Raw genomic sequence first — 26,813 nt, forward strand, 5'->3', positions numbered from 1 at the left:
AAGGACTTCTTTTTTTCCTGGCAGAGGATCATCAAAGTAACACTGGAAAGTAGCCAGAATGTGAACAGCTGCAAAGCAACAGGCTTTTAAAAGCTGTGTTATCTTATTTCTCTCTCGTTTGCTTGCCCCAGCTTTTCTGAGGGGGTTGTTTGTTTCTTTTTTTGAATTTTGGGGAAGTGGGAAGGACATTGTTTGCTTTGCTTTTTTTTAGTCATTGAACAGATTGAAGGTGCCTCCCAACCGAGCAACAATTCTCTTTGAAACTATTAAATCAAACTGTAAAATCCTGCAATCCCCCAGCAGGAGCTCTTGACTGTCGGAGAGTTGGGAGCCTTGTGTAATGCTTTTCTGCAGTTTTATGTTTTTTCACAAATAATGATTTTCCTCCCTGTGTGCGGTGGAGGGAGTCTTTGCTACTTGCGGGATTGTCGAAACTAATCACAACAGCGAGGACCCTTCAGTTAAGTGTCACTGGCATTTGAGTGGCAAGGTATTGGCGACGTGAGCACTACCAGCTCAAGTAGACACCCACCACTGACTCATTTACAACTGTGTTTTTCCCCATTAATTCAGAAGTTCTCCATTTTCCTGCTACACTGTGATTTGTTGCTGTGTAGGCTACTTGCAAATAAACAGTCAAAAGAAGCAACCTTTGATGGAAGCTGCTAAGCTGAAGAAAGCTGATGCTCTGATGAGAGAGCACAGCAGGGCTGTTTCTCAGGTTTGATGAGGTGGGATCCCACTTAGGGTCAAGTTGCTCCTCAAGGCTCTGCCGGTTTCCTTCTGGCCCAGGAGAATTTGAAGTGACAGGCTGCCAGCCTGAGGAGACAGAGGTGGACCACCATGGAAAGAACCAAATTCAAGGGCCATTATGACACAGATTAAGCCCAGGTGCCTTCCCGCCCTGCTTTTAGATGCAAATCCATATATAAGAATAGCAAATGATGGTCCGCTGGATGAGAAAGGGCCAGGGATCTGACAAACATGACAGAAGTGGCATATCAGCAGGTCATTCAGTGCTTGCCTCTGAATGCCTGGAGGGGCTTCACACTAAAAATGTTTTAAGAAACATTTGTGGACATTTGGCTTCAAGCAATGAAAATCCTTCTCCAGATTTAGCGTCATCGCTTGTGGAATTCAGGTCTGAACTCATTTCCTCCAACTGCTTCAAATGCTCCAAGGATTTCTGGGAAACCTTGTAAATGGATTTTGGGTGGTCTGTTTATTGTTTTATGCAAAATAACCTGGGGTCAGGGGAAAATGCAAAATAATTATTTTAGAAAGTCCAATAGTGTCACGGGGCAGCTCTCTGGTAATGCACCAAGCACTCAGCCACAGTTTTGTTTTCTACCAGAAAAAGCAGGGATATCCTCTCCATACTGCCTTGTGACATGGGGAGACACTTACACGAGAGGATCCTTCTCAGCTCTGTTGAGGGACTCCATGAGTTGGCAGCAGCCACCACAATGCTCCAGTGCTAGATCGTTCTTAAAGGTCTGATTTGAAAGAGCAAACACATGGAATTAGGAGTAAAGGTGTCACGGCCAGGTGGCTTAACAGAAGCCATCACAAAGCCATCACCGTGTCCCTCAAGGCTACCTCCATGCTCTATTCGTGCAAAGGTCCAACAGATAACAAGCAGAAGCAAATCTGCTCCTTTTCACTGTAAAAGGCTTCCTTTTTACTGAATAAAGTGGGAAGAGTGAGCTTTTTCCATGCCTAGTATGTCATTGCTAGTAAAGAGTGACTGAGCCAGATTGAGACCCAATCCACAACCGGCGAGCTAGCTGGAGATAAGGGAATGGGGAAGAAGGTCCAGATCTCTGCTTCCGATTCATTGGTAAACATCCAAACCAGCTGTCCTGTGGCTGGTCAGAGCAAGAATCTCTCTTTTTAGAGAAATTTGGTGCATTTCCTACATGCATACACCCATAACTGATGGTCACAGCTACCCAGATTGTTCTAACCTAAATTCTGCCTCCTTGAACAGGGCATTTCCAGGATGGCTGTCAGCCTTGAACAAGGGACGGGGACATAGGTGGAATTCAGGCCAGGTGAAATTGGGCATTAACATCTCCCCCTTCAGAAACACAGAGAGTTAACATCCCCATTTGTGCTTTGCTGTGAGCTTTTGTGATGCAGCTGTGGGTCCCTCGAGACTCCTCCTGGGGGAAGAGGCAGCAAGAGAGTGCGAGACGCAGAGAACGTCCTTCCTCCGTCTCTCACGGGCAGCTCTGCGGCTGTCTCTCTCGCAGGCGCCGTTCCCATGCAAGGCTCCAGTGCGGATGATCTCTGATCCCAAGGGCATGAGTGGAACGGCCTCAGATGTGGGAAATGGTTTACAACCAAGTCCCTTATCCTCAGGCAGCCTACGAACCCCACGCTAGCCCCAGGGGCTAGGCAGGGTGCAGGAAGGCTGAACGAGCCACTTCCACCACACTTGCTAATTGCCGTGCCCTGCTGAGCCGCCAGCCCACTCCGTACGCCCACTCCGTACGCCGGGAGCTGATGGCTGCTGGGGTTTCCTTTCCTGCTGGGGAGGAGCGGACCCTGACGGAGCCTCGCTGAGAAGGACACGGGTGGTTCGTGTCTGTCCACCTCCAGTGCTCCTGCCGCTCAGCCCGCCTCCGCACCGCTGTCCTCCTTCCTCGACTAAAGCCAGAGTGTGACGTGCATCAGGTGCTGACCCCATGTGATGCCAGAAAGGGTCTGAAGCAAGGCCAGACAGAGGATATAGCTCTTGTAACCCTCCCCGCGAAGGAAGAAGGTGCTCCTGCCTGCAGCCTGCGATGCCGTGGTGTGCGACCAGCAGCTGGCGTTGGAATGTGGTCCCACCAGCAGCCGGGAGGAAGGAGGAAGGGAAGGCATTTGTCTGTTTACATCAACACAAAAGTATTTCCCTCGTTTTCAAAATGGTGCATTTCATCTGCTAATCTTGAAGCAGTTGGGAAAGAAGCGTTATCTCTCCCACCCAGCAGATAAGGGGTTAGGATCTGACCAAGGATCGCTTAGCAAACCAGAGCCACTAGTGATATAAGTCTGGTTTCCAAATCTCCAATCTTCAGCTAACTGTCTGTGTAGCTCTGACATCCCCTGATGAATGTGTGAGCTAACACTAATGCTAGCTTATGACTAACATAACTAATGAGGTAATGCGGATACGAGTTTAGACTCAGAGACACAGCAGATGCCATTTCACCCACAAATAAAATTCTTTCTTCAAATAAATCCCTTCGTTTCCCTTAGAAGAACTTATTCTCCAAAACTGTGTATTATCCACCTGCTTGACTTCTTGGGATTGGGACGTGGCAAAGAGGACAAGGGACAGGGCAGCAGCTGCCCGCGAGAGGTGATTATGGGAGAAACTCACCTCTTGCGATTTGAAATCACTCCATGATGTTACACAAATTTGTATTTGGCGAGAGGATCCAGGCCATGGGACAGCTCAAAAGCAGCTGTTCCTAAATATGACTCTAGTGATGTATTTTTAAGCATCACCACTTGGGAAGGAAGGAGGAAGAAGTCACCACTGTCGGTTCTGCTCCCGTGCTGCTGGAGGGGGACCGCACACAGAGATGTGGAAATATTTCAGGGGCTGCCCAGGACAGATCAGGTTTGTTCAGGGGCTCAGGCTGCCTTTTAGCCAGGCTGTGGCAGATGCACAGGGTGAAAGGGAAGCTTATCTGATGAATGGGAATCAAAGTAGAAAGAGAAACTGGTGAAATGTTAATGCTGCAGCAGGGCAGGAAGAGCTCTCTCTTCTCAGGAGTGGTTACAGGGCTCGTAAAGGTCAGGGTTTCTTTTTTAGAGCCTTAAATTTTGACAACATTTGACCTGGCAAGGTATTGCTGCTGCACTGGGAAGTAAGAGATATGCTGGTGCCCCTTGGGATAGTCGATGGCAGCTCGAAAACTTGTCACTGGCATGAATGTTAACGGCTCAGAAGGGAGCAGGCAAAGAGAACAGGCAAAAGCAAACAAAAGAGGGAGAAGAAAGAAAAGCCACAGGTTTTTGAAGTTTTCTTAAGGCAGACTTTGGGGGCCTGTACAGTTTGCTATCACTTGAGGAAAGGCAGTTACGTAAGTGTAAGTGATTCAGCACAAAGAAACCATCTGGAGACGGCGAGTCCTTCCCCTCCAGTGGCAGCAGCGACTCTGACTAACAGAGTACGTAAGTAACACAAAAGGAGTATAAACAGCACGGCCATCCCCGTCACAGCCCTTTCTCCACAGCCATGCTGCGCAGTGACTGTCCCGCAGGACACTGGTGGCTCCGGAGAAGGTGGAGGTGGCATTAACCCTCTCTTGGCTGGCAGCCTCCCTGTGCACATCCCTAACCCGCATGGGGCACAGCATAAAGCATCTCTCGCGCGTGCTGGGGGCTCTCAGCCTGTTTTCTCCACAACAGCAGTTTCTCACCTCTGTTTCCTAAAGCTCAAGAAAGGCTGAAGACTCCTGAGCAGCAATGCAAGTGGCCTGCTCTCGTCCAGCCAGGGAGCAGTCAGGCATCAGAAAAGGATGCTGAATGCGGCAGAGCTGTGCAGAACTGCAGAGCACAGCGCTGAAACCATACCTGAGGCAGGTGGGTCCCTGCATGATGCTGTCTCCCACCTAAGAACAAGCAGAAAGTCTTATCTCAAAGACTGAGCAGCATGTTAAGTCCCTCAGACATTCTCCCCACAGGCTATTTCTGAACTGCCTACATGCATAGCTTCAGTGTACAGCACGTATTGGCACTCCTTCCCATCCCATCCTCAGAGTACTTAATCTAATAAAGAACAAACCTATTTTTCACCTCACACGAGCAACCTAAGAGCAAACACTTTCATTTCACCCTGTGTATGCGGGAGTCACACAAACAACTTGAAGGAGAGTCTAAGTGGCAATTATCTGCAATCATGGTTATATCATTAGTGTTTGGAGGACACTGCTCTTGGGAAGTCCCACGGCTCTATCATCCCATTAAATTGGTGACAACCATATTAGAAATACATAACTGTATGGGCAGGGAAAGAGATGGAGCCCTGGCAATCCTTTATTTCTACCTTGTGCAACAGATTTGCAGTAACTTTTTCTAAAGCAGCTCTGGAGCTTAAGTCCCATTTTCAAAATTGCCTTGGGTAATCATTCACTCGTAGATGAGTAGATGTTACTTGATGAGAGTAAGTCTGATTCTTTTTCCCTTACCCTGCTCACCCACATCAAAGGGTGGAGCACAGAGGTTTGTGCCAGGGCTGATAAACGCTCCCAGGGTTTACAGGGCTGAACCTGTGCAGAAAATGCTCAGCCTCACCACGGCCCAGTTCACACTACGCCTTGGTTTCCTTCAAAAAAGCAAAGCGACAGCCACCTGAGCAGTGGCTCACCAAGAAGCTGCACACAGCTGATGGTATCGCAGGTAGACACAACACAGCCCTGCAGCGGGCAGCGACCCAGTTCTGCAGCGCAAACAGCATGAAGGCAACGGCTAGGAATCCATGGGTGGAGTGGGCATCGCACCTGGGTAAATACAACCACAGCAAGAAGGCCTGTTTTCCCAGAGCCCGGCTTCGAGCTGCTGATTGCACCACAGCAGCCCTCAGGGGCTTTTCTGCTTCGCTCTCTGGCAAGCACCTTCTTCAGTGAGTGAGCAACTGGTTGGCATCTGCCGCGGAGATATAAAAAGACTTCCCTGCGAGGTGGAGCTCGGCTTGATGATCTCATGGTTTCAGTCATGGTGACCTGCTGCACTTGATGGATGCACCCCTTTCTCCACTGCCCCTGCCCTTGCCATCCTTCAGCAGCAGCTACTTCTGTCTTCAGCTGAATTTTCAGCCAGGGAGGCTGGGATCGCCTAAGCCATCCTTTCCAGTGCAAATCTCAGTTGCACACAACACAACAGTGAGACCTGTCCTCCTGGCCCCCGGAAAGGGAGCTGGAAGTGAGACAACCCTTGCAGAAGTTAACCAAGGGAGAGGAAAAGCCCAGCAAAACCTCTCCAGGAACATGCAGGAATGGCAGGGGCAGAATGTTAAAGGGACACAGGGTTCTCATTTCAGCGATTTATTTACTGTAATTTCCCTGCATTTTAGGAAGGGCCAAATCTTACCTCGCAGCATCATGACCCTGCAGCAATCGCAGGCTGTGCTGTGAAGCCCAGCTGTAACCTGAAACCCCATTTAAAAATGGATGGTCCATCTGCAGGAATGACAGCCCTGGTATTTACGAGGGGTTCAAGCAGCTCATCTACAGCCCTCTGATGGTCTGATATGGAAGGGCTTTCAAGTTTATTATATTTTAAACCAGTTGCATAGTTATGATGGCATTGAAATCTGAAGGCCTCCAACTTCTTATTGAGAGTGACCAGCAGCTACGTAACGTCGTCTGATTCCTCCACATTTGACCCTGCGATGCAAGGGCTCACTGCGATGGCAAGAGGACAGAGCAGTGTTCAGGATCACACAAGTTTCCAACAGTGTGATAAAATGGCCAAAAAAGAACCCGTGATGTGCAATGAAAGAGTGGTTTCTGTAGTATGGAAATCCATCCTGAGGGAGTCTGTGTGGAAACTGTAACTGAGCTTTTCATAAATTACTGGAAGTCAAATGTTAACAACTTCCATGTAAGGAAGATATAAGCCGGAGCGGGTGAGATGCACACGTATATTCCGCTCTATTATCCTCGCCTCGAAAACCAGTCCAGCCAGCCCTTTAATCACTCAGCAGCTCATCTCTAAATTGTCTCTATTATTAACAACAAAGTACTTGTTATTTGCATCACCATCCTTTGTAGGAGCTGTGGATGGGGATGAGGATGCCTGCGGTGAGAGGCGAGGCACAGCACGGCACAGGCACAGGACAAGCAGTGCAGGCAGGGCCCTGGCATGCCTCTGCTGCCCTCCTTGAACAGAGAGCTCAGGAGGAAGGATCAAAACAGAATAACTGTAAGCAAAGGGGTAAAACAGAGGGGACAGAGGCATAGCAAATGGTGTGCCTCTGGGGTGTCCCAGACTCTTCTGTCCAGGGAAGCGGTGGGCACCCCATCACTCTGCACAGGGCAAACACAGCACAAAAAACTTTCGGGTGACTTCTAGGCACAATATACCCATCCTATGTTTACACTATAGCGGAGGAATCCTCCAGAAATGCACAAGATAACCTAACGGGTCTAGTTTCTATTAGTCATTTACTTGTAACAAACAGTAATTGGGACTCCTGGCTAAAATCACTGGGGATTTCTTCAGGCAAAGCCATAGCTTGGACCTGGCTTTGCTGATGCTATAATTAGCATGTGTACAGAAAAGCAGCCATTAGCATCCTCCGACTTCTCTGGCCCGATTTGCATTGATGTTCATTATGCAATTGCCTCCTTAGCCTGGCTTCTTGTATGACTGGACAGAGGAATGCGGCATCCCTGAATGAATCATGCAAGAAGCAGGGGGGAAGGAAGAAAGTTCTCTGCAAACACAACCGTTTTTGTCATCAGCTGAAGGAAGGAAATTTAACGCGTGCTTAGGGTTAATGAAAACAGGAAGCTTTTGTGGGGGATGCAGTCACTTTTAGATTAGACAGGCTGACTCAAGACTAATAACACAGAATGGCTTTCTACTTCTACTAGGCAAGGGTTGAGCCTTATCCTTTGGTGATCTAGCCCGTCTTTCACCTTCTTCATCTAGCCCCAGTCTTTCACCTTCTTCGTGGTGAAGCGTAATGTCCTAGCGGCAGTTGTCTCACAGACAACCTCACAGTACTCTGGGTAAGCTCTGGCAAAGTAACAAAAGGGTTTAATTGTTAAGTGAAACTGGACCAGGCTGAGGTTCAGATTCCTGCTGTGGAAGCCAAGAAATTACAATATCTGGCAATTGTGAAGCATCTTCTCTCCAAATCCCAGACACCACTTGCAGAGACACTGCCCTTCCAGGCACTGCACGCCAGGCAGGCTCCATTTTGCAGGCAAACGTGAGGCACGAGGATGTGAGATGAGTCACCGCAGCAGAGCGCAGACCTCAGCGCTCTAGATTTCTAATCTGGGTCCTGCATTGTAGATGTTTGTCACTGTGGAACAGGGTGATATTTTCATGCTGTATTTCTTCCTGCAACTCAACAAGTCCCTCACATAAAAGCTTTTGTGCTTCAGAGAGGATTGAGGTCTTGAGGAATTAGGTACAAAGCCTGAACCAACATTTTGGCACTACCGAATCACATGTGTTTCAGTAACAGCATAATCTCTACCCAGTGGCAATATAACCCAGACTGCTTTTCAGGGACGGCTGTGGACACTGGAGACTGGGGGTATCTCCATGTTGCTCTGAGGGTGCCTTGCACAGTGGGACAACTCCAGTCCAGATCTGGACCGTGGATAGGTTTACACCCCTAATACAGCCAGGGTGCTGCCCAGGTCCCGGTCCTCCTGGGCTCCCACCTCCCCGCAGGAGGGCTGACCTTCCCTGAGGCATGGTGCAGCTGCGAGCCCCTCCGCACGTCCTCCGGAGCTGCTCATGGCAAAACCATCTCAGCAAAGCGGCGCTGACGCTAGCCACACGGCATGCACTCGTGTTACCACAGGCACTGGAAATAGCATGGCCACAGCCAGGCAGGCCCATTTTGCCACGCTGAGAAGCGTGCACGATGGACTTACCAGGAGAGATGAGCTACGCTGACCTGACCTTCCCAAACCACGGCTGCTGGTTGGCACATCTTGCATTGTGAAGACACCCCAAGATAATAAATAAAAAGCAAACTAAGAGCAGCAGAACTTCTGGGAGCGATGCTGATGCCAAAGCCCAAGCAGCATCCCTGGTGCCACTCAGATACCCAACCCCTTCCCACGGCTCTCCTCCCGGGAAAATCCCATCTCCCCACTTGCACCTTGCAGCTGCATCTCCTGCTTATCACCAAGGCCATCACCGCGCTGGGGCAGGGAGACGGCTGTCCTGATTTGTCTCCATACCTGTCAGACACCCTCACTGCAAAGGCACGTGTGCCTGCAGAATGACAGAAATGCCTGCCCAACACCCTCCCTAATCGTGCCTTGGCAGGCAGCAAAGCAGCCTCCGACAATGAAGCGAGCTTGCTGTTCATTTTAGAGGAAATCATCGCTCTACACAAAGCTTCAACAACTCGGGAAGGAACCTGGGGGCTGAGAGGAAATCATGAATTATTACTTTATATAATCCTGCCCTGCGCCAAGGATTTGGAGGGGACTTCCCAAATGCATGGGCTCGTCTTGGTGTCTTCTACAAGGAAGAGGAAGAAAAAGATGCTTCAGAAAAGAACCTGGTTGCAGAATGCAAATGCCCCAGCTCTAGAAGGGGAGGGATGGAAAATAAGGGAAATAAAGATGTACGTTAAGGGATGGACATCAGGCAGTTTTCATCTGTTGTTGTCCATCCTGGTTTTCTCTGGGCACCTCTATCTACAGGTGGAGGCTCCTAACAGAAAACACATTAAAATATGCTTTTTTTAAGTCACCTTCTAATTCTTTCATCAGTCATGGACATCGGAAGTTAAAAACATCCAGAGAACAAGCAGGCACTACCCAAGCATGTCTGCCCCAATTTCCAAATCAAGATGCTTCTCTCCCCAGCTATGGCTTTTATTCAAAGTGCAATGCATTTGGCAGGGACTCTTTTCATGGCCGTTTGATATGTGGTGCTTTGGGGGATACTCACAAGCATTTAATCCCATCCATAGGAGCTCTTTCTTAAAAAAATGCAAGGAGAGATTGCCACATTTTTCATGTGACTCCAGCAGAAGTCTGCTGGGAAATTCTAATTTCACCATGAAATAACTCAGCCCTGGGCTCCTAGGTGCCGGATGAAACTCTATGAGCTTCGCTTCATTGCTACACAGCCTACAGGGTTGTGTGGGTGCCGTGGTGCCTGACTGAAACCTCCAGAGGCTTTTTGTCCCTGCAACCCTGAGCAGAGCTAAAGAGCTGCAGCAGGCTGCTGGAGACAGCTCTTTGCCCTGCCTGCATGGCTAAAACTGAGTCTGTCCCCTTTCCACCATCAGAGCACCTACTTGGATTGAAGAAACACCTTCCTGACACATTAGAGTTTTGAGAGGCATTTCACCAACAGCAAAGACTGCTTCTGTGCTCAGAGGTTTTACACTTGGATGTAGTGGGCAAAGCTCATTGCCAGTACAGGAAAGGCAGCGTATTCTGCTCCACCAGCCACGCAGGCTCCCATGTAGGCATTGTGTTGGCAAAACACAGCACCTATGCTAAGATTTCCCTCTGTGGCCGCTGTTTGGACCAGCAGCTGCCAGCTCATGGCTCCTCACCTCCAGCTCCACGTGAGCTCCTGTGCTGATGCCAGCGGAGTGAGTGTGATATGCACCTCTCTGCTCCCAGTCGGGGCAGCTCTGCCAGCACAGGTCCTTGGGGGCCTCCCCTCCTCCAAGGAGATGGAGGGGAAAGTCTTGGTGGAGGCCAGAGGCAGCTCAGGACAGAGGAGAGGAGGGGATGAAAGGTCTCCCCTTTCTGAGCTGCAATGGCAGGAAGGGAAGGGCTGGTGGGTATGCTGGAGGGGACACAGACAGGGATGCCAGAGGTGCAAGTCCTATGCAATAGGAGGGTAAGATACAGGCACAAAAGCACAAACAGAAGAAAGCAGCTGGGAGCAGCGGGGGGCTCAGGGACGATGCTGAGCACCAGCATCATGGCTTAGCTCTGGAGCTGGGAAATCCTGCAGGCTGCAGGGCAGAGCCGGAGTGCAGAGCCACAGCCTCTGCCTTTGCACCTCGCCACCACTCCCAAGGAGACACAAGGCAAGGCAGTGCCTACATGAGATGATTTCATGTCAACCTTCTTCATTTGCTCGTTTGTTTAAAACCAAACCACAGAATTTTGTGCTGTTTGTGAGCTGTGACAGCGTACCCACTACAGTGATTCCCATGAAACCCATTGCAGTTAAAATGACAGTGAGGTCCTGAATGCATCTGCAGCTATTTGGCTTATACAGTCATCTTCCTCTCTATCACACCCACCCACACCAACACACACAGCTTGTCCCAGTGCTCTAGCAGGGTTAGGTAACCCAAGGTCAGCTTTAGGCCACCTCGTGACTATCATTGCATTTGCACTGGCTGGAAGGGGAGACAGTAGAGAGAAATATTGGAATCAAGACTGTAATATGCAGTACAGAGAAGGGATACCTCCATCCAAAACCATGGCACAGGACAGTCTGATCCTGCGGGTGATGCTGGAGTGAGGAATACAACACCAGGGACATCCCTGCTCCTGCTCTGCTCTCACTGCAAGGGATCACCAACCACCATGGTGTGGGACTGCTCTGCAGTGCCCCGTCAGTTGAGATATGGCACTTTTCCTACACTGAAGGAAAATAAACACTAAAGACAGAAACAATCCAGCTGTTTATGGAGCATCTCAGGTTTGCAGTAGGAGTTTCCTCCCATGACAAAATCCCTGGCTTTTCTTCCCACTCTAGCAGTGTGAAGGACCCATAAAATTGCTGTAATGAGCCTGCTGAAAGTTTTGGCTGGCAGGGGAGAATACCTGAGCAGCACAGCACGGGTGTGACATGCTCTGTGCCTTCTCCAGTGTCGGGGCTAGGACGGGACGTGACTAGGGACTGGCTTGATACTGCTGTCTTGTGACCCGTGGCCCTGAGACTGGCAGAGTGAAAAGGTGACGCCCGGGCTGGACACCCGGAGCCAGGATTTGTTGGATATTTATTGGACAGGAGGATCAGTTGTCTCTTTTTTACTTGTCTCCAGTGGAAACACCCTCCACATCCCTTCATTAGGTCTGAGTGTTCTGTCCCAGCTGATTTACTCAGTCATCAGTAGGGACAGGGCTCTGCTCGCTCGCATAATTTGAACACCTAACTCGGGCCACCTAAACCCTTACTTGCAGTTTGCAGATGTAGAGAGCTTTTCCTTCCACACCAGTTGCTTGCAATGAGCCAGCTCTTCTTCAGCATCTCCCATCCCCAGGAGAAACCAAACCCTGCACAAGGCATTGGCAACAAGGGAAAGGAGAGTCCGCTGAGCAGCCTGCCTTCCTGCTGAAATGCTCAGCTGAGGTGGTGCTCAAACACCACCTCCCTTTATCTCTCACTAGCCCTCTTGGTGAATCTGGTACTTGTTCTGCCTTGGGTGGAAAAATTCCGGTTCCCCAGTGCTGTCCCGCTGCATGGCCAAATGGGTCAGCCCGGTGAGGTCTGAAGCTACTTGGCACAGTGTGCTCTCACTATGCTCATCACTCGGGTGATTTGGGTTTAAACATAGCCCCACTGCCCTGTGCCAAGACCTGCCCCACTGCCTGCCTGCTCCCTGCCCAGGTCATCTTCCCGAGGTGCTAGCTTGCAAGGCCAGGCCTTCCAGCACTGGCTTTGTCAGGCGGGAGGGAAGAGTAATGACTTGAGACAAAAATATTTGATGCCATTTACGGGTAAAAGCAGAATGTTTTAGTTTGGTTGGGCTTGTTTTTACCCTGCTCTTCCTGAAACTGGAACCCCACTGCAGGAGGTAGCATGGTGCAAGGAAGAGGAGACAGTCTTTAAAAATAAAGCAACACTCACCTTCCTTGCTCTGGGAGCGTACATTAGGCTGGCCACTTGCCTTGGACAACTCCCCCGACTCTGGGAACAAACTGTGCATGCATTGCCTCTCTAATGGCCATGCTCTTTCACCCACGGTTCCCCAGCATTTCTGTATCACTGAGAAACCGTCCCCTCTCCCTTTGTCCCGCTGCCTTCCTCCTGCCAGATCTGCTAAATCAAACTCATACTGGCTGAAAGCAGACAAGGAACTACTAACGTAGGAGGGAAGAGGCACCAGTCAGGCTGCCTGTGCTGAAATACAGAACCTGCTGTCATGGCATTTTCGAGCCCTGTTTCTTCTCCTTCTGCAATCCCTTTCCACCCTCTCCCTCCTTTTCCACATGGGATCCAGCCTCTTGTTTTCCACCTTGAGTTTCCTGCTGGTGCTTGAGTCATTGTCCTTCCTAGGGTCCTTTTCTCATTTCCATTTGTTTCTTTGTCATCTTTTTACACTCCCCTGGGGCTATATTTCATTTTGCCTCTGTTCTTCAGTTGCCTCCGTCTGTCCCTTCAACCATTCTCCTTTGAGTCCTTCTCTTTCTGTTTTTCATCACCAGTCTGTACTGGATTTATGACTTTATTGGCAGAGTTGACAGAAGCCTCCTTACAGACACAGTCACTCAGCAAGCTGCATTGTCCAAACCTATGCTAAAAAAGTTGGCCCTGTCCAAACAGTTTTATCATCTTTTTTCCCCTCCTGAGTTTTGCGTGTTAAAGGGAATTCTTAGGCAGAGAAAGAAAATACCTCTGAAATCACTCCGACTTCGTTATAAGCCTTTGGCTTGGTATATCGTATCAGAAAGGAAAATCCCCAAAGCTCTGCCATCTAACTGTAGCAAACTGAAATCCTATCCTGCAGCCAAACAAGTGAGTCCAAGTGTGCTGCTCAGCAGTTGCTTGCCCCCGGCATGGAGGACTGGACTGAGTCGGCCCAGCCTGAGACCAAACCCGAGCAGATGCAATGCCAGCACCCCCTCCTGGGGTCCTAAGGACCAGGGGGGCATTGCAGACTGGTAGGGAGAGCTCATCATGCCCCTAGCCAGCACTTCTGCAGAGCCCCACGCTTCACTTCAGACCATCAACCCTTTCCCCCCTCTCCAGTTCATTTCCGTGTCTCCTGGCCAACATCCACAAGTCATGCCTAGAAATCACAGCCCTCCCGGCCCCGGCCCTACTGCCACCGGCTCTGGCTCGGAGGCAAATCGCACCACGGCTCTGTGCCCTGACCTTTTCTTTCTGGGAACAGCACGCACCCCTCGCCTCTCATCACTTGACTCTCCCCCACCGCCAAGCAAGGGGCAGCCCAGCTGGAGCAGCCCGGCACCCTGCCCCTCTCCCTGCCTCCTCCTGCCTCTGCCAGCCCGGCAGGGCGGCAGCCGGTGTGTCATCACCTCCCGCGCCAGGGAGAGATGCCTGCAACTGTCCCTTACAGTCTGCTAGCAAATGTCAGCTGGGCCCCTGCGAAGGAGGGGCTGGGACTGCAGGAGGAACAGCCTGTACATCACTCTGCTGCCGGGGACGGGGAGATGTTCATTCAAGGCTGGATGACTCTCCTGGAGGGGTTTCCATGCTATAAATAGGTACCCTGAGGATCCCCTTTTAAGAAGGGTCTTTCTCTGCAGCAGAGAGCCCTGGAGAGGCGGGGAACCACACAGCCAGCTTTTAAATGAGCTGAACAAATCATGCTACGCTGTTACTAAGGAATGACCTCCTTGTTCTGAGTCACAAAATGTCTTTCCGTGGTTCTGCTCTTCCTTTTTCCTCCCATGGGTCTCCCCCCTATGGCTCCCCTTTGTCTCAGCTGCTGTGCTGAAGTGATATGAATCAGCTCCAATAGCTGTGGATTCTGCCCCCAGCTTAGTGCCTTCCCCGCTTCTATATCTCTAACTGTATACACTTGTGCTGTGTATGTCTATATTTGTATCTCAGCTGGAGACAGCAGGACCTCCAGGTTTGGGTGGGACTTGCCTTCATTGCTTCTCCGCCACCACCACCACCACTGACATTTCTCAGGGCTCCATCTCCCATGGCAGGGAGTGTGCTAACACCTCTGTTGTGCAAAACCCTGGCAAGTTCACAAATGACTCCACTTTCATGAAGCTGAGAAGAAGAAGAGAACAACCTGTGCTTGCCAGGAGAAGACAAGGGGAGGGGTATCTCTAAGCCACAGCCCTTCACATGGCAGGTCCTGATGAAAGGCAGGTCCCTACCAGCACTCATCGCAATGTAAAGCAAAATGCCATTCAGGGTAAGACACTGCTCTGATGTCTGTGCTAGAAAAAATTGTCTTGCTGACTAACACCTAACCCTCTAGCCCAACCATGAAAGCATCTCTCTTCCCCTCCCACCTTCCACGCCAAAGATCTCTGTAATCAGACATGGACCCTGCTACAAGCAGGCTTTCAAGATCATGCAGAGCGTTGACTGACTCCCTGTCACAACTGATTTCACAAGTTACCTTCCAGCTTACACCACTGCATCTGGCACTGCAGTCCAGCTCAACAAGAGCACAGGAACAGAGTAACACACATCCCAATGGAAAATCTGTGACTTGATGGTTTACAGCACAGACGTCTTTCATATACAGCAGGCTGAGTGGAAAGAGGTCCTGCTTGAACTGGGCTAACTTACACAGAGCCTAGCAAGGCACTTGGGAAGGCAAAGGGGCAGGAAAGGCATCGCAGGGCCCAGCACAGCAAATCCCCCTGGGAGACCATCCTAAAACCCAGCCTAGAAAGTCAGAATCTCTCCATATCAAATCACTGGGCTGCTACAGGGTGTTTCTCATCCGAGCGTGAGGGAACTGTTTCTTTCTCCTCTTCTTTAGCTACAAAGCTGTTTGTACAGCCCTTCACACTCAGCAGCTCTCCAGGTTTTGAGCCTAACTTGTCTCTATAAAGAAGGTCCCATGCTCAGCCAGACTCGTGTCGAGGCAGGGTATCACAGTACTATCTGGGTTACAACGAGGTATCACAAAAAAGACCTACAGTCAAGGCCGATACGGACCTATCTCAGCATCATTCTCTTGTGCGAGGCTGGCCACCGTGCCAACACGCTTCCTCTCTGAAACTACCACCAGCAATGTCTTTTTATTTTCATGAGACACAGAACTTAGCCAAGGTCCCAAGCAGAGGGCTGGAACAGAGGGGTGACAGCCTACACCCGATCCCACCCATTCCCAAGCAGGACAGCCAGGTGAGGTGAATGGAGAGTAAGAAAACATCTGAACAGTGAGAACAGATTCCCCAGTGAACAGCTTCTCCACCTGCTCCCCTGCACATAGATATATTGGAGCTTCCACTACCTCTGCTACATGCAGACACACTTCCCTTCTCTACTAGGCATGTATCAGAAAATCGGCGTATCTTCCACTGAGCTGTTTGCTTCCAGGGCTAGACATCAAGAAACTTATCTAGGGCTTCTGCTGCAATTTTTCTCAGGAAAAACTGCCATGCATTTCCAGCCATGAGTCGAATACAACAGGATAGGACTTTCGGGCTTTGGAACAGGGACCCTGCAACCTCATGGATATCTTGCACTATTTTTGAAGGCTTCTTCAAGGCTGCCTAACAAATTTGCTGTCCACATGCTGCAGCCCACGGGACCTCCATCCAACAGCCACTAAGGAGTGTAATGTCCTGACAGGCACCCATCGTGGTAGGCACCATTTGATCTGATGCCAGTGGGCTTGGGAGGCAGGAAGAGCAGTACGGCTTTGGGGGCGATAACTGCTTTCAGCAGTGTGGCTCTTGCTTGGGCTGATGGCTGCAAAATATCAAGATGAGGGCAGTCCCCACCCGGGGATGAACAAGCATTTCCTTCAGCCAGAGAGAAAAAAAGATTAAGGAGGGATTTTTCACACTTGCATACACTTAAGAGGAAAAAATATTTACATGAGAGAGAAAGGACTTGGCATGGGCTTCCCAGAGGCCGTTTGTTGTTTATGCATTTCTCAGGACTGGGCTGAGGCTGTGGAGCTCAGCGGTGGAGTGTGAACCCCCCCGCCAAGCCATCAAGGATGTGGTGCGAGTGGGGAGCTGTGTTCAGACTAGGGCTGGTGAGAGATCCTCTCGTCATTGCTCCTGTTGCCTACGCCTGCAATGAAGTCATGTCTGCGAGACTGCAGGTAGCTCTGGCAGTGGCCACTGTAGTTTCCTAATGCCTTTGGCATCGCTGGAGGACCAGAGCCAGGAGGGGTTGCTGGGAGCCTCAGGGCAACCACCAAATGTGCTGGGAAGCAGGGACTAGGCTCTAAGCACCTCTTAGGACCAAGCACCTTTTCAAGGTGGGATGTGGAGTGTTCTCTGGTCTGAATGTCCTGTTTTAATGGGAATGGGGGGAGCTGAATAGCAGCTGAGGCTCCCTCCGCAGATGCTGAAGGTCTGACTGATTCCTTCTGCAGGACCCCTACAGTCAGCAATGGCTTGTATTTCTAGCTGGGGCTGTCTATCCCTTGAAAGCACAAGGATATAAAACCATAAATCATTATCGTTTGGGCATCTGCTGTGTTTTGGAAGTGCCTGGTGTAATCTCTCCCTGTCCAAGCTGCACAATGACTCCCTGCTGTTGTTTCTGGAAAGGAGCAGCCTTGAAACGTGCAGGGCACACACTGGCCTCTGCTGCCAAGACTTTCATCACGGTCTTAAGTGGCATAAAGAATGCAAAATACTTGTCATTGCAACATGCTGGGCTGCGATCCTACTTTACATTAACCATGCTCTTTCTTCACCCCCACCTGAAGCAATATGAGCACCAGGACAACACAGCTGGCCAACAGGTAACAGAGAACAGACCAGGAGAGTAGGATACTTTTCCAAAGACACCCTCCCAGAAGCTTTTCCAATCCTAATTAGGAGATAAAGCAATCTGGGACAGACAGCAGTGACTTACCACACTGTGCTCCTGTCACCCCCATTCCTGCAGGGCAATTCACACTGTTACCCCTGCTTCCAGCCCAAGCTCCAAACCAGCACAGGTGGAGAAGCTGCAGCACGGTGTTTGCACCGTGCTGAGCCAGGACTAAGAAGCCCTGCCGAGGTGTGTGGTGTTCATCCCAGGCAAGGTAAGACCTTGCTCAGACAGCTGAGAGGGAGCAGAGTCATCATTCACCCCTGCTGCGATGCCAGCACGGGGCCTCGCTTCTGGGCCAGAGAAGAGCAGAGACAGCACCGGGATTTACAGACAAGCCCTGCATACATTTTGCAGTGTTTCGCATTTCCCATCCCAACAGTCTCTGCACTGGACATCTGTGTTTCCTCCCAGTCCCAGGGAACGCTGGCACTGGTGACCAGCAACAGAGGATTAAAGCCCCCAGCTGTACCGGTCCATGCTTCTGCAGCAGCCCTGCTCTGCCAGCGGAGCACAGGAGCCATCCAAGACTGCCACTGTTTCAAGTCCAAACAGGCAGAAAAGCAGGTGGCTTTTAAAAACCACTTTGTCTGCAAACCCTGACTTAAGAGGTGAAAAACAGAGAAGCCCTTTTACAGCGAGGTGCTGAGCACCCGCAACCTCCTCACCGTTTCCAGGGCTCAAAGAGCTGGATAAATTAACGGAACTCTTGTCCACTCAGGGAAGCTGTGTGTGCCTCCCCACCAGCACCAGGCTATTCAGGGGTTGGGGTTTTTTTTAATGAGCCCTGAAGGATTCACTGGAAGAGTCTTGAAGAGTATGGGGGAAATAACAGCCAGCAAAACAGCTTTAAGCAAGGACACTTGACTACAAGCATACCATAAATACTCTTTATTTAAACACAGTGTCAATCAATAGGACCTGCAATAAATACTCAAACTTTTGGACATACAGATCTTCATCTATGTATCTATCTATCTAGCACAACAAAACACCTTTACATTTTCTTGTTTATATACAGATCTCTCTATCGCTGTATATAGATAATGGACATATATATACACACATATACATACATATATCTAAATATATATGCACTTGTGCAAAAATGACCTTACCAAGGGCAGTAAACAAGTAAATATTTCCCAATCCACTCACTGGCACTGGCAATATTGCACAGAAATTCAGTTGTACGCTCCTGCCATTGCGAGGGTGAGAAAACAGGAGAAAAACTGAAATTGCATGCATGGAGAAGCAGCAAATCCACTTTTTTCATGACGAAGAAAGTTTGTAGAGGCTTAATGCCTCCTAAAATACTCTGCTTGATTCAGCACCCTTACACACAGCAATTCTCGTAAATACCCGCTGCCAAATCCAGGGGAATCAGGATTGTGTCCTGCTCTTACAACACCTACCAGGAGAGATAACCTCCTTCCAAGTTCTGTGTAAACTCCAGTCTCCAGCATGCACTGCTCTGTCCAGACCCAGGCTGTGTCACTAAGACCCCAGGGAAGCGTCTGTGCTCCCGACTGAGCTGGCTGTACTTTGTTCTGCAGCAGGCAAACATGAGCCTCAGTCCTTTGGCTAAGGGTGGAAGAGGGAGCGGTTTTGCCACGTTGTCTGCCCATGCCACCAGCTGCAGCTTGGGCCCTTGAGGAACAGCTGTAGTGCATCTCCCAAGAGGCACTGCTGGGTGAAATATTGCTGCCCTGCTCTGTAATACGACAAAAAGCACCCACAGGTTCCCATGGGTGCCCCGTGCAGCTGGTCACCCCACAGGAATGTCTCTGATAAGAGGGTGTAGCTACCCCAGCTGCCAAATGACAGTGTCCTCACAGCCCAGGATGTCTGTTCATTGCAAAATGTTCTCTTTGCCCCCAGGAAGAAAGGTTAGGACTAATGCTCGCTTTCAAAACAGGTCCAATAATAAAAGAATAACAAGGAGAAGAAATGCTCAGGCTGCTGGGTTCAAGTCTCAGAAAGAGCCAAGCTTTCACATTGAAAGAGACTTCATTGCACAGGAAGGAGATGCCAAAGAGTGGCTGCGGTCCTACTTGTGGACCTGAGAAACCAAGAACAAGTGTAAAAACAGTGATAAAAGGAACCTTAATCCTTGCAAAATACTAATCTCAGGGAGCCTGGGGTCACACCACCTCTCTGCTGTGAACAACATCCAAGGCCAGGGTGGCTTTTCAAAACAGCCCTTGCTCATCTGAACCTGAAGAACTACCCTGGGTACCGTGCACACTACGAACCTGAAGTGAAGGCACCGATACTGCTCTTACAAGTTAGGAAAAGGTGCGGGTCAGCCAAGGTAAGAGGTGCTTCAGCAGGGCTGGATGCTTCTGCAGAGGCAGGTGGGGGGGGGGACAAGACTGGTTGTGACGCTGGTGAGCAGACCAGCAGGCACCATCCCCAGCTCGCTCTTCCATCCTCATAGCCCAGGGACACAGCCAGGCACTGCCACGGTCGGCCAGGAAACCTTTGCTTCCCTGCTGCTTTTAGCAGGACGGCACTTTCTATCTGCTGACATAGAGCAGAGAAGGGAACAGGCAAGACAGGCCATCCTCCCTCCTGCCAGAGGAATGAATGTGCTCATAAACCCATCTCCTTGGGAAATGGATTCATCATAGCAGTGAAAACAAACACTGGGAGGCAGAGGACTGGCAAAGGGAGGGGACAAAAGCCCTTTCCTTAGCCAGTGTGGGTGTTTGAGACTCCTGGCAGCAGAACCATTGTAATTAAAGGCACAGGAGCAGGCTGTCCCCATGTGCCGAAAGACGAGCCGGCGGGGAAGAAGACCAGCCTGCCTGAACAGAGAGCTTTGGCTGGAACTCAGGAAAAAAAGGAGTTTATGACCTTTGGAAGAAGGGGCAGGCAACTCAGGAGGACTACCAAGACATCATGAGGTTATGCAGGGAAAAAATTAGAAGGGCCAGAGCCCAACTAGAAATTAAACTGGCTACTGCTGTAAAAGACAATAAAAAATGCTTCTATAAATACGTTAACAACAAAAGGAGGGCGAAGGAGAATCTCCATCCATTATTGGATGCAGGCAGAAACATAGTGACAAAGGATGAGGAAAAGGCTGAGGTACTTAATGCCTTCTTTGCTTCAGTCTTTAATAGTAAGACCAGTTGTTCTTGGGGTACCCAGCCCCCTAAGCTGGAAGAAAGGGGCAGGGAGCAGAATGAAGCCCTCATAACCCAAGGGGAAATGGTTAACGATCTGCTACACCACTTAGGCACACACAAGCCTATGGGGCCAGATGGGATCCACTCAAGGGTACTGAGGGAGCTGGTGGAAGCGCTCACCAAGCCACCTTCAACCGTTTATCAGCAGTCCTGGCTAACTGGGAAGGTCCCAGTTGACTGGAGGTTAGCACATGTGATGTCCATTTACTAGAAGGGCTGGAAGGAGGATCCGGGGAACTGCAGGCCTGTCAGTCTGTCCTCGGTGCTGGGGAAGTTATGGAGCAGATCGTCTTGAGTGCCATCGCGAGGCATGTACAGGACAACCAGGCGATCAGGCCCAGTCTGCATGGGTTTATGAAAGGCTTGACTAACCTGATCTCCTTCTATGACAAGGTGACCCACTTAGTGGATGAGGGAAAGGCTGTGGATATTGTTTACCTGGACTTCAGCAAAGCCTTTGACACCGTTTCTGACAGCATTCTCCTGGAGAAACTGGCTGCTCATGGCTTGGACGGCTGTACTCTTCACTGGGTAAAAAACTGTCTGGATGGCCGGGCCCAAACAGTGGTGGTGAATGGAGTTAAATCCAGTTGGTGGCCGGTCACAAGTGGTGTTCCCCAGGGCTCCGTATTGGGGCCAGTTCTGTTTAGTATCTTTATTGATGATCTGGACGAGGGGATCGAGTGCACCCTCAGTAATTTGCAGACAACACCAAGTTGGGTGGGAGTGTTGATCTGCTCGAGGGTAGGAAGGCTCTACAGAGGGATCTGGACAGGCTGGATCGATGGGCCGAGGCCAATTGTATGAGGTTCAACAAGGCCAAGTGCCGGGTCCTGCACTTGGGTTACAACAACCCCATGCAATGCTACAGGCTTGGGGAAGAGTGGCTGGAAAGCTGCCCAGAGGAAAAGGACCTGGGGGTGTTGGTCGACAGCCGGCCAAGTATGAGCCGGCAGTGTGCCCAGGTGGCCAAGAAGGCCAACGGCATCCTGGCTTGTATCAGAAATAGTGTGGCCAGCAGGAGCAGGGAGGTGGTTGTTCCCCTGTACTCGGCACTGGTGAGGCCGCACCTCGAGTCCTGTGTTCAGTTTTCAGCCCCTCACTTCAAGAAAGACATTGAGGTGCTGGAGCGTGCCCAAAGAAGAGCAACGAAGCTGGTGAAAGGTCTAGAGCACAAGTCTTATGAGGAGCGGCTGAGGGAACTGGGGTTGTTTAGCCTGGAGAAAAGGAGGCTGAGGGGAGACCTTATTGCTCTCTACAAACAACTACCTGAAAGGAGGTTGTAGCGAGGTGGGTGTTGGTCTCTTCTCCCCAGTAACAAGTGATAGGATGAGAGAAAATGGCCTCAAGTTGTGCCAGGGGAGGTTTAGATTGGATATTAGGAAAAATTTCTTCACCAAAAGGGTTGTCAAGCATTGGAACAGGCTGCCTAGGGAAGTGGTTGAGTCACCATCCCTGGAGGTACTTAAAAGAGGTGTAGATGTGGCACTTAGGAACATGGTTTAGTGGTGGACTTGGCAGTGTTAGGTTTATGGTTGGACTTGATGATTTTAAATGTCTTTTCCAACCTAAATAATTCTATGATTCTGTGATTCTATACCAGAAGGGCAAGAGATGCTAGGAGATAGATTGCAGCCTGCTGTTTATACTCCTAGCCAGCCCTGTCAATACCTTCCCCTCTACGGCAAAAACATGTCCCTTATAGTAAATAAATACATAAATAAGCCCTTTGAAAAGCCCAGCGGCTGTGACGTGGGAGAGCTGAAGAGCACGTTGTGTGCCTGCTCACACATCCGCTCTCCCTCCGGAGAAGCTGGGCTCTCCTTTCTACACTACTAATCTCTGGCCTATTTTCAAACATAAGTGGGCATTTGATAACTTAGGTCTCTTCCCTCCCTCTCTGCTCTACCCACTGCCTCGGCAGTGTCCTTAGGCAGGGGTCTCACCTTCACCCGAACCACAGGGGAGGCTGCAAGGTGTGGATCCGGCTCCACAGTTGAGGCTGGGGCAGACACAGCCAAGGCTCCACACGCACACCCTGACACCCCACGGCAATGCGATATGCAGTGATGGGCAATGCTGCGCATTAGGAATTGCTGAACAATTTGGGATATGAGGCACTTTGGGAACGGCTGGTCCTCAAGAGATGCTCGAGTCACACTCCCAGGTGGGGATCTGCACCCAGACCCCGTCCCCTCTGCCAGCTCCCCTTGCACTTCCACACCTCCCCAGTGCTGGAGCAAGCATCAGGTTATATTTCAAGGCCTGGCTTCCCAGAAAGCAAAAGCTCTCCAGGAATGCTCCCAAGAGGCAAAGGACTGACATAACTCAGCAGCTCTCGATGCTCTGCCTGTTTTGGAGGACAAAGCAAAGACAGCCCCTAATGTGGAAACTACAGCTGCCGGAATCACAAGCAGGACCTACAGCGAGGACAGTATTTTTTAACAACACAAAAGTTCCATTTGTGACGCTCATCTTGACTAAGACTTTAAAACCAGTAACAATGTTTGGCCAAAGTAGCTAAAAGCAGTGAATGTACCACAAAGCTCCAGTTAGCTGTACCCACTGACACCTGGGGGGTGGACAGTATCCGACCTGTGCTCTATCCACCTTTGTAGCAGTGGCATAAGGTAAAAACCAGCAGCACAGAAGGTAGCCTGCTCTGTTTGCAATAAGAATTTGGTATTTTGTCACAGTGATTTTCCTCAAATGAACTCACTGGTGTGTGTTTTATCAGATGTATTTAACCTGAGCCAACTCCCTGCTAGTGTAAAATCCTAAGTACCCTAAAATCAATTTAAGCAGCTAGTCCCAACTTCAATGCTCCATTTTTTAATGCCTAGCCTGTATCTATAAAACTATCTTTATTATAAAATATTTGAACAGGCCAAAGGATTTCTTTACACAGCTTTTCTTTTTCAACCATGGAACAGGAAAGGTTTCTTGGTTTGGCTTTGGTGATGCCACAATATTTTCTCCTCCAATGTTTCTCCAATCCAGCTGCCCCCAGAACCATACAGTTCATATTTCACCAGTTTTACTAATGTTGCCTTAGAGAAAAGAAATCAGTTCTTCACTACTCAGACTTCCCTGCAAGTCTGAGGTTTCCTAACACTGTAGCTGAGCATTGCAGTACCAAGGTCAACTGCCCAGTGCAAGCAGCCCAACGTCCCCTGTCCCTTCCACACCCATGTACTCTGGATAATGTGGTTGTTCTGCAATTAGCCACTTGCTCATCTCTCAGCTTTGGCTATGTACAGCCACAACATCTGAAGTATGAACATAGCCAGCCAAACAAATAGAGCAATTATTTGGACAAGAAAGTCCTGGTCCACAACATATGCTACTGAAATGCAAATAATTAATAATAAAAATACAGACAGCAACTGAAATGTGGACACTGGATTTCTTTGTGCCAGAGGTTCCTGCCCCAAAGCCAGGGGGAGTTTGAGTGCTGAGCCTGCTGTAGGCTGGCCTGGCCCCCAGTCGGGAGTTGGCTATCGGTGTGGGACACCTCCTCGCTCTGTGCCCTTGCTACCTGCTAACCTATGCTGCCCCTGGGCGTTGCAAAACACAGCAAGGGACTGGCAAGATTAAAAATGCAGGAGATTTAACAACACCGGAGATATCGATTGCTACAATCAAGAGGTTAATTTTCACTTCCCCCTGAGTGCTACATAATAATCACGGCCCGCACGGAGCGTGTGTGTGTACAACGACTCCACAGCACGCCAGCCTCTGACATTTCAGTCCTTGTGCAGTATGAAGCAAACACCACCTGACTGCCGGTCCCGGTCCTGCACTGGGTCTCCCCCTGCTCGGACAGCCTGTTAATGTTTATCTGAGGAACAAATGCTTTTGGCTACCTGCGGCCTCACACACCGCACCATGCCATCACACCCCTCCTTTGCCCAAGTGGCTCACACTCAAAGGACTTGGGGCACTGCTGACAACCCCAGCAAGGCAGCGGGTGAGGACAGTGACAGGCGCAGGCATCAAAGCAGACAGCGAGAGGCAGGAGGGAAGGGCTCTCGGGCACGTTCCCTGCCTCTGCTGTAGCGCTGAGCTAGAAAGGCTGCAAGCGGAGCTGAGCCAGCACCCGTCACAGGGCTAGAGGAGGAGGAGAGGGCTCTTACAGCTGTTCCTCCTTCCCAGCACCCTTTCCAAGCAGGATCAGGACTGCTTTGGGAAAGAAAGAAGGGAGCACTAGGAGTTTCCAGACCCCAGACCCACAAAAGCCAGGTGGGGTTTTACCACGAGGGGTGTGAGAGCTCGAGGACTTTGTCGCTGCCCTGCACCTTGCAGCAGCCGTAGCAGCGACCGGCAGCAATCCCCCTTGCACTGCTCTTCCAGGTTCCAGGGGGGATTGATTCCCCTCCAGCCCTCCCTGGGGCTGCCCCTTTCGATACCGGCCCTTGAGGAAAGTCCTTCTCAGAGCAGCCAAGAGAGCCAGGGCCACACGGCGACTGCAAAGAGGCATCGGCAGCCAGAAACCCTGCTCCGTTCCCCCTCCCCTGCTTCCTTCCAGTGCTGCCCCAATCCCCCTCTTGCAGCAGGGGGTAACAGCCCGAGGGGCCTCAGCTCCGGGTCACCCCGGGTAGCTGGTCACCCCACTGATCTGCAAAGCCAGCTCGGCCGGGGACCCACCGATCCCCAAACTGACCACGACATGTCCCCCGGCAGCAGCGCAAGCCAAACCCCCGAGGTGCGGGGCAGGTGTGTGGAACTGCGGGGAGTGGGGGGGAGAAGAGCCCGCACACACACCGTGCCCGAGCAACCCCCCGCGGGACACCGCGGCCCCACGGAACGCCGATAGGTCCCGTGAGCACCGTTTCCTCCCTCCTCTCCCGAGCGTATCTGAAAAGACCCCGCACTTGCGCATCCTCCCGGCCCTCGGGGCCAGCCGCGGGTGCAGGCAATGGGGGGGGTCCCGTGTGTCGTCCCCCCGCCCTGATCACTGCTTCCCTCCAGCTAGGGACATTGAGAGAGCAAGCCCTCGGCAGCAGTGCCGTCCCCGTCCCCGTCCCCGTCCCGTGGCGTCCCGCAGCCCACACCTGCCCGCCCGTGTCTGCCGCCCCCCCTGACAGCCCTGCGCGCCCGCCGCCAACTCTTGCAACCCGGGAACAAAATGCAAAGCCTGCCGCAAGGGGGGGGACAAAAAAAAAAAAAAAACCAAAAACAAAACTCTTCACAAGCAAACCAACCAACCTACAGCCGTCCCGCGCCCAGAGCTGTGCTTCCAGTCTGCCACTGAAAATAAAAAACCTCCTCCCATCCCACCTCCTCGGGCTCACTGTCATTTGAGACTTGTAGTTAAACAAACCGGGCAGTTTAAAAGCTTTGGTTGGAGGCTCAACGAAAGGACCGTCTGTGGTTGTAGCAGCATTTCACCCGACTTCCCGGTACCCCATTCCGGAGCCCCACAGTCACAGTCTCGCATTCTGGGCAAACAGTCCATTTATTTCTCATACTAGTATTTCAGCAGAAAGTCCTCTAGGACTTGGCAAAAATAGCGTTCGTTTTTTCTGGGCGTTGTTTAAACTGTCCCACTGACGGCAATAGCCGCGGATCCGACACAGCCCTACCGAGCCGCGCTCAGCCCCGCTCCTGCCATCCCTTCCCCGGGGATTTTGTCGCAGGATGCCGCCTCCGCACAGTCCCCTGGGCTGGACCACACTGGTACCACCGCCCGGGGCTGCCCTCCCGGCCGGGGAGGGGTCCCGCGGCCACCGGCTCGGTTACGAGAAGGGAACCGGGAGGAGTCCCGCGGGGCGCCCGGCTCCGCAGACGGGGCTGCCGCCGGGGCGGGCGGCTGCAGCCCCAGCCCCGCTCCCGCCGCCCCGCACGGAGCTCCCGCGGCAGCCGCCGGCTCCTAAAAGTAAGGACATGAGGTAGTTCAACACCGGCCACGGCCAGGAAGTTCCTCCGGGGGCGAGCTTTCTGCACAGCCCTAAATTTCCCGCCCACCCCCCTATGCTCAGGGGACCCACGGTCGCGCCCCTAAACAGGCAGACTGCAAGCAGCCTGCCCGACCCTGCCCGGGACAACCCCCCACCTGTTTGCGGAAGGTTTGCCGAGTTTGGGGGTTCTTGCAGCCATTAGGTTTTAGGTGCGCTCTAGAAGAGGACCATTATTATTATTAACGGGGGGTTTGGTTTTTCCTTAGAGAGAAAGGCTCCTCTTTGTAACCGCTGTGTGCCACGCCAGAGCCCATCGCGTCTCGAA

The 26,813-nt window shown here is 51.1% G+C and overlaps 1 protein-coding gene across 1 annotated transcript in view; it reads right to left on the bottom strand.

Moving 5' to 3' along the window:
• ADRB2 (adrenoceptor beta 2) overlaps positions 1–26,813 on the bottom strand; it is a 38,085-nt gene that overhangs the window by 9,843 nt on the left and 1,429 nt on the right. The gene's annotated exons all lie outside the window — the stretch shown is intronic.

This window comes from Aquila chrysaetos, chromosome 22 (assembly GCF_900496995.4).
Source record: "Aquila chrysaetos chrysaetos chromosome 22, bAquChr1.4, whole genome shotgun sequence".
NCBI lineage: Eukaryota > Metazoa > Chordata > Aves > Accipitriformes > Accipitridae > Aquila > Aquila chrysaetos.